The sequence below is a fragment of the Anomaloglossus baeobatrachus genome, chromosome 10 (assembly GCF_048569485.1).
Source record: "Anomaloglossus baeobatrachus isolate aAnoBae1 chromosome 10, aAnoBae1.hap1, whole genome shotgun sequence".
Taxonomy (NCBI): Eukaryota; Metazoa; Chordata; class Amphibia; order Anura; family Aromobatidae; genus Anomaloglossus; species Anomaloglossus baeobatrachus.
Window position 1 is genome coordinate 124,701,216 of NC_134362.1, and position 15,772 is coordinate 124,716,987.

General features: G+C 46.8%; 1 pseudogene; it reads left to right on the forward strand.

Annotated features, from left to right (window-relative positions):
* The first annotated feature begins 14,185 nt into the window (after window positions 1-14,185).
* LOC142255466 (U2 spliceosomal RNA) lies at window positions 14,186-14,392 on the forward strand (annotated as a pseudogene).
* Window positions 14,393-15,772: the final 1,380 nt, after the last annotated feature.

Here is a 15,772-nt window from a genome sequence, read left to right on the forward strand (position 1 = left end):
CACAGCAAGCAAGGGTTACTCCAAGCGGAGTCTCCCTTTTTTCCAAAAATTGGGCCCCACACACACCCACCCCTTCAGTGGCAGCAGTTGTGCCCCAGTTGTACACTTCACAGCTACATTTGCATCAAGCACATTCAAAAATACGCTATTCTTAACCGTCCCCAGGATGACACCGGGGTAGGTATGTCCAGGAGTAGAGATGAGCGAACCGGTCCAGGTTCGGCTCGAGGTCGGTTCGCCGAACGGAGCTCCCGTTCGAGTTCGGCTCGTCGAACGTTCGACGAACCGAACTCGAGCCAATAGGAAACAATGGCAGGCAATCACAAACACAGTAAAACACCTAGAAAACACCCTCAAAGGTGTCCAAAAGGTGACAAACAACTCACAACACAACACAAACACATGGGAAAGTGACAAGGACATATACTCATGCGAAAACAAAACAGCTGGACAAGGAAAAAGAGGAGGACACACAGATATAGGCATGGCACGCCATTCTAAAATCATGTAAAACACCGCAAGGTGACTCCAAGAGGAGTCTCCCTTTTTTCCAAAAATTGGGCCCCACACACACCCACCCCTTCAGTGGCAGCAGTTGTGCCCCAGTTGTACACTTCACAGCTACATTTGCATCAAGCACATTCAAAAATACGCTATTCTTAACCGTCCCCAGGATGACACCGGGGTAGGTAGCAAAGTCTTTCCTGATCCCAGCTCTGTTCATCTTGGCTTATTTTAAAAACACAGCAAGCAAGGGTTACTCCAAGCGGAGTCTCCCTTTTTTCCAAAAATTGGGCCACACAGACACCCACCCCATCAGTGGCAGCACTTGGGCCCTAGTTGCAAACAGGATGTTTTGATTTGCATCAAGCAAATTCAAAAATACGCCATAATTAACCGTCCCCAGGATGACACCGGGGTAGGTAGCAAAGTCTTTCCTGATCCCAGCTCTGTTCATCTTGGCTTCTTTTAAAAACACAGCAAGCAAGGGTTACTCCAAGCGGAGTCTCCCTTTTTTCCAAAAATTGGGCCACACAGACACCCACCCCATCAGTACTTTACCCTCCACACCAGTCCCAAGCTGGAAGCACTGCAGCACTGCCTCGGCGAAGCGGCAACAGGCTGTGCTGCAGCTAATCTGCATAGGTGACAAACCCCACAATGCAGAAGAGGTGTGGACAGCTCTAAAACAGCATGCAGATCACTGGCTCACACCTCTGAACCTAAAGCCAGGAAAGGTTGTGTGTGACAATGGCCGGAACCTGGTGGCGGCTTTGAGGCGAGGCCAGCTGACACATGTTCCATGCGTGGCCCATGTGCTCAACCTCGTGGTTCAGCGGTTTCTAAACTCATACCCAGAGCTGTCTGATCTGCTGGTAAAAGTTCGCCGCCTGTCTGCACATTTTCGAAAGTCACCTACTGCTTCAGCCGGCCTTGCCGGCTTTCAGCGTCATTTGCATCTTCCGGCTCACAGACTGGTGTGTGATGTCCCCACGCATTGCTGATATGTGCCCGTTCAAGTGTCTCGGGAATTTTCAACAGATCCGTCCGAAGGTGGATGGCCCCTTATTATGTCACGAGGATGGGTCCTTTTTATCGAGATACCAATTTGTGAGTGTTTTTAGGGCATGTTTGAAGTCGTTGGGGTTAGATCCGAAGTCTTTCGGATTGGGGCAGCGAAGGAGGCCTCTATATGCGGCCTACCGGAGGAGACAGTTAAGCAGATTGGTAGGTGGAAGTCGCAGCGCTTTAAGTCGTATGTACGTCCCCAGGTGGTTGTTGGCAATTGAGGGGAAAAGGGGGGGGTATTAGGGTAGCAATGGGGGGGGTGAGAGTGTGTGTTTTTTGTCAATTTGGTTTGGTGAGGCAATAAAATGGTGTCGTCTGTACATTTTGTATTGCAGAAGCACCCCCCCTTCCTTCCCTGGTCTGGATCCTTGGCCACTCTTATGTGTATTGGGGAGCCCGACGAGCGGACGCGAGATGGAACGGGAGACAGCTAGGTTTTGAGAAGGACCTGGCTCTCGTGCGATGGCTCGGTGTTCGGGGGTTAGGGTGGAACAGGGTGTTGCAGGAGGTGCATAGATACGCCCGGTTGGACAGACCTCCTGACATCTTAGTGTTGCATGCCGGGGGGAATGATTTGGGTGGGCGTCCTTTTCGAATCTTGATAACGGACATCAAACATGATTTGTTACGGTTATGGGTGTCGTTTCCAGGTCTAACGATAGTCTGGTCGGAGATAGTAGCGAGAAAGAGTTGGCAGAAAGCGCGGTCAGTTGACAGGTTGAACAAGGCGCGGGCGAAGGTTAATAGGGCGATCTCGAAGTTTGTTAGTCGGAACGGGGGTATAGCAATACGGCATGTTGAGTTGGAAAGGACGGAAGAGGAATTTTGGTTGGCTGACGGGGTACACCTTAATGCGGTGGGAACTGACTTATGGGCTCTTGGCTTGCAGGGAGGTATTGAGAGGGCCCTTTGCTTGCGGGGGGTCTCAGGCACTTGAAGGGTTTCAAGGTGCCTTCGTTGTGGTGTTGTTTATTGGTGGGTCCTTGAAGTTGGTTTAAAATTGGTTCGGGGATTCATCCGGGTATGGATCCCCTCATTGGCAGAATTGATGGTCCCCTAGTGATTTTGGGGGGGAACCCCGACGGGGTATGTCGGGGCCCCTGGGGGTGTGGTTGGGGTTGACGGAGGATTAACCCTAACCATTTGGTGCTACTGAGTCAGTGTGGGTAACGGCTGGGAGCAAGTTGAGGTTTTTTATTGCTCGGTTATGGGAATCACCAGGGTTTTGGTAGCTTCAAGGACCTTACCACATTGCAAATTTTATTGGTTATGTATTCTTGTTAATAAAATGGCTGCTATGGCCAAAATTATCCAAAGATAAATTTGTGTCTGTGTAATTACTTTTAAATAAGAAATGGGAATGGAGGTGTGGGGTATGAAAGGAAGACCGGAGTCAACAATTCCAGGGTCAAGCATGTTTATTTGCGTAAGCTTCGTTCCAGGGTAGAAAGGGTAAGAGTGCCTTTCAGAATTCGAAGTGGTCGGACTGTACGGACCACCAAGAACTGCAGGAGAGCTTGAACATCTTCCCATGGATGTGCGACATCCTCCCTCATCAGTTACGTAGGTAAGCAGGTTCTCAGCATTGCAGCCCATTTGTTGTCTTAAGTTAGTTAAGCGGGGTTAACTAACCTGTCAGTTCAGCCTCAGGTCTAAAGCAGAGGCCTGGACTCCACTCCTTACTCCTCACTCCACAACTCTCCTTAAAAACAACTGACTCCTTTTTCCTGCCCCGGGGTCTCCAGACCCTTAGGTGGGCGTTTCCTTCCGTCTGGTCCTGCCCACTGGTGTGCCTGTCTTTCCCTGGGGGAGGTGACTAGGGTTTTCTGGTTGGCTTTGTGTGACTTAGGTGAGGGAAGTTGTTATGCGGGGGCCTATGTGTGACTACCTGCAGTGTCAGGGCGTCACATATGTATGTGTGTATGTCTGCTAAAGGAATCCGCACCGTCATATTTACAAACACAAAATTTTGACTCTATGCACAGAAGAGAGTCATGCTATTTACATGATTTGTGTTTTTTTACCTTTTAAAACTATCATTAAATGTTAAGTTTTAGTTAGGGATTTATGCTTCTGTCTGTCTCTCTCCCAGTCTCTGTCATCTGTCTGTCTCTGTGTGTCTCTATCTCTATCCATGTCTCTCTGTCTCTCTATCTCTGTCTGTCTCTCTGTGTCTGTCTGTCTTTCTCTCTTTGTGGCTGTCTGTTTCTATGTCTGTCTGTCTCTTTTCCAGGTCTGTCTCTTTTCCAGGTCTGTCTCTTTCCCTGTCTGTCTGTCTCTTCCCCTGTCTGTCTCTTCCCCTGTCTGTCTCTTCCCCTGTCTGTCTCTGTATTTCTTTGTCTGTCTCTGTCTGTCTCTTCCCCTGTCTGTCTCTTTCCCTGTCTCTCTCTGCCTGTCTCTCTTTGTCTCTCTCTGTCTGACTCATTCCCCGTTTGTCTCTTTCCCTGTCTATCTCTGTATTTCTTTGTCTGTCTCTATCTGTCTGTCTCTCTCTGTCTGTCTCTTCCCCTGTCTGTCTGTTTCCCTGTCGGTCTGCCTTTTCTCCTGCCTGTCTCTGTATGTTTGTCTTTGTCTGTTTCCCTATCTGCCTCTGTCTCTTTCTCTGTCTCTGTCTGTCTGCCTTTTTTCCCTGTCTATCTCTGTCTGTCTCTTTCCCTGTCTGCCTCTGTCTGTTTGTCTCTGTCTCTTTCCCTGTCTGTCTATGCCTATCTGTCTCTGTCTGTTTGTCTCTCAGTCTGTGTCTGTCTCTCTCTATCTGTCTCCCCACTGACATCATATTATCTCACACATAAGCTTCTTATACTATGAATGTCCTTTGTTCCTATAGCAACCAATCACAGCTGCTATTAATAACTTGCAGCTCCCACCTCCATTCAGTTTAATGGAGGCAGGTTTTTTGGAGAGTAACTGTAAAGGTTAAATATTCCTGTTAAAACATAGTCTACAACGTTCCCTGAGTCACATGAGGTGTCTGCAAAATTTTGTGTTTGTAAATATGACGGTGCGGATTCCTTTAGCAGACATACACACATACATATGTGACGCCCTGACACTGCAGATAGTCACACATAGGCCCCCGCATAACAACTTCCCTCACCTAAGTCACACAAAGCCAACCAGAAAACCCTAGTCACCTCCCCTAGGGAAAGACAGGCACACCAGTGGGCAGGACCAGACGGAAGGAAACGCCCACCTAGGGGTCTGGAGACCCCGGGGCAGGAAAAAGGAGTCAGTTGTTTTTAAGGAGAGTTGTGGAGTGAGGAGTAAGGAGTGGAGTCCAGGCCTCTGCTTTAGACCTGAGGCTGAACTGACAGGTTAGTTAACCCCGCTTAACTAACTTAAGACAACAAATGGGCTGCAATGCTGAGAACCTGCTTACCTACGTAACTGATGAGGGAGGATGTCGCAAATCCATGGGAAGATGTTCAAGCTCTCCTGCAGTTCTTGGTGGTCCGTACAGTCTGACCACTTCGAATTCTGAAAGGCACTCTTACCCTTTCTACCCTGGAACGAAGCTTACGCAAATAAACATGCTTGACCCTGGAATTGTTGACTCCGGTCTTCCTTTCATACCCCACACCTCCATTCCCATTTCTTATTTAAAAGTAATTACACAGACACAAATTTATCTTTGGATAATTTTGGCCATAGCAGCCATTTTATTAACAAGAATACATAACCAATTAAATTTGCAATGTGGTAAGGTCCTTGAAGCTACCAAAACCCTGGTGATTCCCATAACCGAGCAATAAAAAACCTCAACTTGCTCCCAGCCGTTACCCACACTGGCTCAGGAGCACCAAATTATAAGGGTTAATCCTCCGTCAACCCCAACCACACCCCCAGGGGCCCCGACATACCCCGTCGGGGTTCCCCCCCAAAATCACCAGGGGACCATCAATTCTGCCAATGAGGGGATCCATACCCGGATGAATCCCCGAACCAATTTTAAACCAACTTCAAGGACCCACCAATAAACAACACCACAACGAAGGCACCTTGAAACCCTTCAAGTGCCTGAGACCCACCGCAAGCAAAGGGCCCTCTCAATACCTCCCTGCAAGCCAAGAGCCCATAAGTCAGTTCCCACCGCATTAAGGTGTACCCCGTCAGCCAACCAAAATTCCTCTTCCGTCCTTTCCAACTCAACATGCCGTATTGCTATACCCCCGTTCCGACTAACAAACTTCGAGATCGCCCTATTAACCTTCGCCCGCGCCTTGTTCAACCTGTCAACTGACCGCGCTTTCTGCCAACTCTTTCTCGCTACTATCTCTGACCAGACTATCGTTAGACCTGGAAACGACGCCCATAACCGTAACAAATCATGTTTGATGTCCTTTATCAAGATTCGAAAAGGACGCCCACCCAAATCATTCCCCCCGGCATGCAACACTAAGATGTCAGGAGGTCTGTCCAACCGGGCGTATCTATGCACCTCCTGCACCCTAACCCCCGAACACCGAGCCATCGCACGAGAGCCAGGTCCTTCTTAAAACCTAGCTGTCTCCAGTTCCATCTCGCGTCCGCTCGTCGGGCTCCCCAATACACATAAGAGTGGCCAAGGATCCAGACCAGGGAAGGAAGGGGGGGTGCTTCTGCAATACAAAATGTACAGACGACACCATTTTATTGCCTCACCAAACCAAATTGACAAAAAACACACACTCTCACCCCCCCCATTGCTACCCTAATACCCTAATACCCCCCCCCTTTTCCCCTCAATTGCCAACAACCACCTGGGGACGTACATACGACTTAAAGCGCTGCGACTTCCACCTACCAATCTGCTTAACTGTCTCCTCCGGTAGGCCGCATATAGAGGCCTCCGTCGCTGCCCCAATCCGAAAGACTTCGGATCTAACCCCAACGACTTCAAACATGCCCTAAAAACACTCACAAATTGGTATCTCGATAAAAAGATATATGTAATAAGGGGCCATCCACCTTCGGACGGATCTGTTGAAAATTCCCGAGACACTTGAACGGGCACATATCAGATGCCACAACCATCCCCAAACGGACTAGTCTACCCACACCTCTCTGATCAGTTTTCGATTTCCTAATCCAAAATTCAACTCCGTTTTCCACTGACATAATGTCACCCCAATCCAAGCCCCCGGGGAACGCCTTACTGGGCGATACCAACTCCCCAACCCGCAGGGCTCCAAAAAACGCCAAAGAAAAGGCTAACTTAAACAAACTCACCTCAAACGGAGATAGACAAACCCCCCACAACGCCCTACCCAGCCGGGTAGGGACCCAGCCCAGCCCAGCTGGGACCCAGTTTGAGCGAGGAACGGAACAAGTCCTTCCCACACCAAGGTTTGCAGGCCCTACCTCAGTCAGGGTTTCACCCACACTCTACAGCTCCGGAATGTCATGCTCTTCAGCCTCCTCCTCCTCCTGCGCATCCTCATCCACTTTACCCTCCACACCAGTCCCAAGCTGGAAGCACTGCAGCACTGCCTCGGCGAAGCGGCAACAGGCTGTGCTGCAGCTAATCTGCATAGGTGACAAACCCCACAATGCAGAAGAGGTGTGGACAGCTCTAAAACAGCATGCAGATCACTGGCTCACACCTCTGAACCTAAAGCCAGGAAAGGTTGTGTGTGACAATGGCCGGAACCTGGTGGCGGCTTTGAGGCGAGGCCAGCTGACACATGTTCCATGCGTGGCCCATGTGCTCAACCTCGTGGTTCAGCGGTTTCTAAACTCATACCCAGAGCTGTCTGATCTGCTGGTAAAAGTTCGCCGCCTGTCTGCACATTTTCGAAAGTCACCTACTGCTTCAGCCGGCCTTGCCGGCTTTCAGCGTCATTTGCATCTTCCGGCTCACAGACTGGTGTGTGATGTCCCCACGCATTGGAATTCAACTCTGCACATGTTGATCAGGATATGTGAGCAGAAGAGGGCAGTTGTTGAGTACCTGCATCACCTAAGCCATCGGGAAATGGGTCAAACTCCACACATAACACCTGAGGAGTGGAGATGGATGTCCGACCTATGTACCATCCTCCAAAACTTTGAGGACTCCACCAAGATGGTGAGCGGCGATGACGCCATTATTAGCGTCACCATACCGCTTCTCTGCCTTCTAAAACGGTCTCTGCTCAAAACCAAACATGATGCATTGCAGGCGGAACACGATGAGTTGGAGCAAGAAACAGTAGTGGGTGTGGGTGATAACACACAGCCCAGCCTCGTCTCATCACAACGTGCAGTGGAGGACTATGACGAGGAGGAAGATGAAGACATGGAGCAACTCTCCGACCAAATTGAGGATATGACATGCATACCAGTCATATGCTCAGTTCAGCGTGGCTGGCCAGAGGACAGGGTAGATGAGGAGGAGGAGGAGGAGAAGGAGGAGGACAGCATGTTCAGTCATCGTGTTGGTCTGGATATTGAAGTGATGGCTGTTAAGAGTCTGGCGCACATGGATGACTTTATGGTAAGCTGCCTGTCTCGTGACCCTCGCGTTAAGAACATCTTGGCCGACAATCATTACTGGTTGGTAACACTGTTAGACCCACGCTACAAGGAGAACTTTATGTCTCTTATTCCCGAGGCGGAGAGGTCAGCCAAAATGCAGCAGTTCTGGAAGGCCATAGTCACGGAAGTAGGCAAAGCATTCCCTTCACAAAACGCTAGCGTCATAATTGTAACACTATTAGTTAAAAGAAAGGGATAAACTGTAAAAAAAACAAAATAAGGCATAACTTTTTTTTAACATCAATTTTTTTTTTTTAGATTTAACCAAAGAATGTGCACATTTGTTATAATAAACAAGTGAAAAATGTTGAAAATCAGTCATCCAAAGGTGTGTGAAAAAAAAATATATATATGGTACCAATAAAAATGTCACTTTGTCCTGCAAAGAATGCAGCCCCCCACATTATTTTTTTCCTCTGTGCGGCCCATACACCCAGCCGAGTTTGAGACCCCCTGCCTTACACTATATAGATATCATGTTCATTCCCCATCTATCTTGCTCAGGAGAGCATCTCCCTCCCCCGGCACCAAGAGCAGCTCATACTGAATTGTTACAATGACTACATTGACACCCCCATACTTTGCACTGACGAGGGGCAAGCACCCCGAAACACCGTGTCTGCAAATTGGGATTCTGATCTGGCTTATATATCCTGAGTCATATTGCAATGGATTGTTGAAAATCCACTTGTGACTTTTAGGATCGCTACTTCCAATAGGTGGCGCTGTGCTAGAGTTTGTCTCCTTTACTGGAGAGACAATTTGTACATTGACTAGTAACACTGCACACAGAAATGCACCTTAATATTCCACTGTTAACCCTTTCCTCCCAGCAGTAACACACAACTCCTCACCTTGATATCATGGTGATTTATGGTCAGAATGACTTCACTGCGATCAGTGATTTCTATTCTAGCTCTGCTCACATAGATTTTATATCCACACTCAACTATAGGCCGTTCTTCATATTTTGGGGGTTTTTAGTCAGATATACTAGTTTGTGCCTGTATAGTATTGGTGTAGATGGGAGTGTAGGGCATGGGTTACATGGCACTGTGGTGGGATACTGATGGGAGGTATTGGTGCTGTGTTTGAGGCTTCTACTGGGTATTTTCCTACAAATACTGGAACAGCTCACTGCTTAGAATGATCCTTCCCAGCTCTATAATATATTATATATACCCCACAATGCAGGCTCACACACACATTTGTCTCAAGTGTGTTGTAGGGACACAGATACAGTCTTGGTCATGTGACTAAAGGCTACTTTACACACTGCGATATCGGTCCTGATATCGCTAGTGTGGGTACCCGCCCCCATCTGTTGCGCGACACGGGCAAATTGCTGCCCATGCTGCACAACACCGAACAGAACCAGTCACACATACTTACCTGCCCGGCGACGTCGCTGTGACCGGCGAACCGCCTCCTTTCTAAGGGGGCGGTTCGTGCGGCGTCACAGCAACGTCACTGAGCGACCGCCCAATAGCAGTGGAGGGGCGGAGATGAGTGGCCGGAACATCCCGCCCACCTCCTTCCTTCCTCATAGCGGCTTTGAGGCAGGTATGGAGAGGTTCCTCGTTTCTGCGGTGTCACACGGAGCAATGTGTGCTGCCGCAGGAGCGACGAACTACATCGTTACTGCTGCAGTAACGATAATCGAGAATGGAGACCCATGTCACCGATGAGCGATTTTGCACGTTTTTGCAACGATGCAAAATCGCTCATCGGTGTCACACGCAGCAACATCGCTAATGTGGCCGGATGTGCGTCACAAATTCCGTGACCCCAACGACTCCGCATTAGCGATGTCGCAGCGTGTAAAGCCCCCTTTAGTGGGAGTAGTGTACAGGGTCTTAGCAGTAAAGAGTATTCCATATTTCTGCCAGATACCCACAGAGATATTGAAATCTGAAAAAAGAGACTTCTGCTCATTGAAGGTAAGAACTGCTCACATAGCGTTCAACTCCACAGCAAACGTGTGCTCTAGCACTGGCATCTCAGCAGGGATATTCCCCTACTACACATGTGTGTCTGGGTCGCTGTGACAGTTTACAGGACATAACTCAGGGCACCTAGACAGAAGGCAGAGGGACTACTTTCTATTTCTGGTGTAGATCTTAGTACAATATATATATATATACTATTACATGTGACACATGTACCTTGTATTACCATTATTCGCTGTATATGAACCCCTTTTCTCCGGGCATTATTTGTCTATAGCATTTTTCACGAACCTGAGGCAACTGAGAACCCTTCAGTGAAGGAATTCCACTAACCCTCACAATACCAACCAGGGGCCTCCCTGCAGTAACTCAGGTAGTTGTACCCATTCTCTTTCCGCATTCTATGTGTTCTTCTTCTTTCTTCTTTTTTTTCTTTTTTCTTCTTTTTATTTCTATCATGTAGTTCAGGGGTTTATAGATATATGTCCTGCATCTCATATTTCCTTTAGTGGTGCTTCTTACCCATTCTCATATCATTTACCCTAGTATTTCATGATCCTGAGGCGACTGAGAACCCTTTAATAAAGGAATCCTTTTTCACTTGAATTGTCAAGTGATACTTACCAGTGACTATCACGTAATGTTACAGGTAGTTGCATTTTCTTCCTCTTCTTTCTCTCCTTTCTTCTTTGTCACACGGTCCATTGTGTTATAGCCCACGTGTCATGATAACACTTGTACCATCTTTTCATTTAGATTCCACCTACAATTATTTACCGATTCCAGTTCTGAAATAGGCTTTCATCATCTACTCACTAGAATTCTCAAGTGCATAAGGTACTGAGACATATACATGTTCACACCATTATAAAGAACAAAGTATAAACATTGAGGTTTTTCTCACACCCATGTTCCTGTGTTCTTTGATATGATATGTGTTCATTTCCTTCACTATATAGGATTGCAAGTTTTCCATTTGTACCTTAATGGCAATGACGCTATACAATTGAACACATATCATCCTGTTATCCATATAGGTGTGTATTTACCTGCTTGACTATTTTTGGTTGTTTGATCCAGAATGTTTCTCCAGATAGGTCATGTGGAAATTTTCTTTCCTCAGTACAAATGTTTTCACTATGGCTTTGGAAAAATTTTTTGTATGTGCATCATGGTTATTTGACCCATTGTACTCTCAAGTAGCAATATATTGTACTGTTATGTTGTACTATGTACTAATTACGTGTTTATATGGTTTTGTAACCCTTTATGATCTTAGATAACTTTATCCTTGATAAAGACCTAAAAACAAGGTCGAAACGTTGGATGAATTATCCTTTTGCACAAATAAAGAATTTTCAGCATTCCAAGAGTTCTTTTCTTACGTTATTGATCACTATAGTGTGCCAGAGCTATTTCTATTGAATTGACTCTTATTTTTTCTGAGCACCTGCTATATACACAGTGAGCCAGACATATTCAAGTTTCATTCAGAAGGCAGAGGGAAGCCTTAGCAGCTGAGCCTATATCTTGGCTTGTGAGCATTAGAACAGGCCGGCGATTACAGGGTAACATGAAAAATGTCCAGCTTGCATTATGACTAGAACATGACAATATCCTTTTAAGTACTAACCTATGATGCGTTCCTAAGCAGTTGATGTTATATGTTCTACATTTCATTTTCTGCATACTTTACAAGTAGTAGAATTTGCTTTGATATAGGCAACTGGATTTTCACAATGAAAAGGCAAAGGATAACGCCCGAAAAAGACGCCATACATTATGTCAGTGCCATCACTGACAAACCTGGATTGACCATGAAATACATCAATCCCCTTAAAGGTGAGTTAAAACAAGTTTTAACTAAATTGCCTTAATATTGTCATGCATTAGAATGACTGTCTTAGGTAATGATAAATATTTTCTACAGGAAGAGGAGTGTTTGCTGAAACTGAAATCGAAAAAGGGAGTTTTGTTGCAGAATATCGAGGCGAGCTCACGTATGCACTTACGATGGTAGACAACTACTCGAGATTTATGGTTGTGGTACAAGTCAAAGATCTAATGGCCCATACTGCAGCGAAGGTCTTCCAAGCACACTTATGCAGACCTCATGGCTACTCAGAGAGAGTCCTCACAGATCAAGGCACTGCCTTTGAAGCGGAAATCTTCAAGGACTTCTGCAGCTTTTACCGATGCAGGAAGATGCGCACTACACCCTACCATGCTCAAACCAATGGTTATCAACCTGCTCAGGACTTTACCCCATATTCCAGATGTGGCCTTACAAGTGATTTATAGAGGGTTAACAATACGTTGGGATCACCGGATCTAATCTCCCTTTTTATACACCCTAAAATCTTGTTTGCTTTAGAATAAACAATAACATCATAAAGGTATAGCAGTACCGTTTCAAAGTTTCGGTGTCCCAAGCAGCATTCCATCAGCCTCTGGAAGGTTCCTGGCAAATTGCACAGCTCGAAGGGCATGCTTTTGAACTCGCAGAGACCCATCGGGGTGGCAAAGGCGGTCTTCTCCCGGTCTGCCTCAGCAACGGACACTTGCCAATAGCGACTAGTGAGATCAAGGGTAGAAAAATAATTTGCAGTTCTCAATGCAGCTAGCTATTCCTCAATACAGGGGAGTGGTGCTGTCCTTCTTCTTTAACAGGACCAACGGAGCTGCCCAGAGGCTACAACTGTCACGGATAACCCCAGCCTCCTTCATGTTGCTCAACATGTCCTTGGTACACTGGTAATGTGCAGGTAGTTTTGGCTTATATCTCTCTTTGATGGGTGGGTGTGCACTTGTGGGGATGTAGTGTTTGACCCCTTTTATTCTTCAAAAGTCTAGCGGATGTTTGCTGAAGACTTGCTCGTATTCTTGCACTAGCCTGTAGACCCCCTTCTTGTGATGTGAAGGTGTGGAGTCAGTGCCTACGTGTAATTCCTTACACCACTCCTCTGGCTGACTTGGTGAGCTGTCACTGAATGGGTGGGCTGAAGCAATGGTGGATGCTGCTGTTTGGATAGCATGTGTATCTACTGAGAACAGCTTATCAATGGTGGCAAATCGGAGCAGCTTAATCTCTTGCTCTCCGCAGTTCAACACTCTCATGGGCACTCTTCCCTTCCATATTAATGAATAAAACTATGATGTAAATAGCATATAGATACCCCACAAATGCAGATAAAAGTAGGTTATGGGAAAAGGGGGAAGAGAGAAACAGGAAAATAGTGGAATAAAGTATACCTTCCAGGTGGGAGAGGAAATGGCAGCACAGCCAGTGGAGGTGAAGCAAGGGGAGCCTGCAACTAAAGAGTTGAGAGCGTTATCACATGGTGACTGAGCCTGATTGTAACGGGAGCATAGAGGTGCCGATCCTGTCTTACCTGCGTTGGTGTAGAAGTGGGTGTCCTGTGGTGGAGTCAGCTGTGTGCAGTGGTGGCCGTGGGTTCTTTTATGTGCGACCGTAGTAATAGCTGCGCCCACTTCCTGTATGGGAGTGGAATGCAGTGAGGCTAATGGAACGCACGCCTGCGCATTTGTGTTTAACGTCGCGCATGTGCAGAACGGAGAAAAGGCTGCGCTCACTTCCTAATGAAAGGGAGTGAGACGCAGCTGGGAAGGGAAGGGAAAAGATTAGGGTTTGGGGATGATGAAAGGGCTTTCTACGGGCAAGGATGGCAAAGGGTGGCAGTGACGGAAAGTCAGGCAGCCTGTCCTGTCCTGTCCTGTCCGTCCGTCTTTTTGTATCATGAATTGGAAAGACTGCAAGGGGGAGGGGAGGTGCTTGGAGGAGGAGGAGTTATTCAGATTAATTGCAGTGGGCGGCGGCTGCAAAAAGCATCATTCTTCTTGTTTTTGCTCTGCAAAACAGCCTTTTCAAGGGTTGGCTTGGGTGACAAAATGTCTTCTGTAGGCGTGGGTTTGTCTCCCTCTCCCTAAGATGTGTCCGGTATAGGCCAGGGTGCCACTCAAGGCCGTAACCAATTCGGGTTATAGCTTCTCGGCCTTTTGGCTAAGATCAAGTGTAGTTTCGGAGGACGCTACCTTGGTCGGTACTGGAAGGTGCCTGGGATTGCACGTCTGCCGGCCTTGAGGAAGTGTGTGCGCCTTCTGGTGACACATAGCCCTCTTGTGCCTGGACGGTTCCCAGGCAACGGGAGGCGATCACCTTTGTTATTTTGAAGTCCTACTGATAAACAGAAAAAAAAAAAAATTAAATCTGTTCTTATCAGTTTAATATCTGATACGTCCCCTCTCTGGGGACCATATATTAAATGGATTTTTAGAACAAGGAGATGGAAAAAATCTTGCTCTGTCCACTCCACGCATTGACCTGGTATTGCAGTACCTCCAGGACCGGTGCACCCCTTCTTAACCCAGTTTCCAAAAGCAGAACTCAATTCACCTGATTCAAATGAGCCCCATTAGTGAATTGAAAGAAAGCAAAAACTTTATATGCACCTCAATTTGGCCAATTCACTTTTCACACTTTCACCCTTTTTTTTATCTTTCACACCTTTTACTTGCTTTATTGATGCAAAAGCTGTGCCAAATAGCAAACTCATCTCCACTCAACTTGACCAACTCTGCTATGTCCCGTGCAGTATCTTATTCTCAGTCTTATCTAGATCATTTGCAATTGAATAGAATAGATCCCTTTTGGACACATTGGATTCAGCTGCTGCAGTGACTGCAGGTGTTAGAAGATGCAGACTTGGCATCAGGTGCTGTCTATCAGATTCCACTCCAATTAAAGCTTCCATTGTTTTTCGGTGTTTTCTTTGAGCAATGATGATGTCTTTAGTGATCTGTTGGCTCCCTCTCCTGGAGGAAGAGTTTGCTTGCTCTTGGACTTTCAAAAAGAGAGGTCATGATAGACATTTAGCTTCTGAGCCCAATTGGGGACAGTCATGGGTGATGAATGTTTTGCAACCTGCTGCGAAGCCTGATACCGCAATATAAGGAACGTCAAATACTAAGAATGGGCGGCCTATGAAAGAATTAGTACTTTCATTAAGCATACTTAAACGGCTAATTGGGAATAGACAAACTGTAAAAAGCCCTCTGAGAAAGCCCCTCTCTAACCTTTGTTAGTAAGCTTTTCTGTAGTCTGCCTGTTGATGTATTTTCCGTTTGAACAGTGCACAACATGAAGTGACGGAACACTGGCTTGTCACAATGTCCCCCGCTGACATCACGATAGCGCTGCTGCCTAGAAAGCCAGCTGCGCAGCAGAAGTTGCTCTTTGGGTGGGATGGTGGGCTAATGTATCTATTCCTGCTTGGTGTGAGTTTGACATGATCTAGAGCAACGAGTTCCAGCGGCTAGCGGTTGATTATTGGCTGTAATGGGGCTTTCTGGCTGGTGCCAGCCTTTCTTCTTAGCACACAGGAACCACAATCCCTACACCATGCTTCGATGGATTCTCTCATCCCAGCCCAGTAAAACTACATATTTCACACAGTTATAAGCAGCCCATGGGCATTCACCTGGATTAAAACCCATAACAGCTCATAGACCAAACAATCAATCTACCACTGGACCAAAGACAGGAAGCTAAATCCACTGCCTGCGGTAACTAACTTAATCCTATAGTCTACTCACACAACAAACCCAAGAGAAAGGAAAAAAACATGGCTTCGATTATCCATCCAATGAAAACGCATAACCATTGTGAGCCATTGGACAATGCAATTGCACACATGGTGACATGGTGCACGGCCCAATGAATCAAGTCTGTACTTCATATT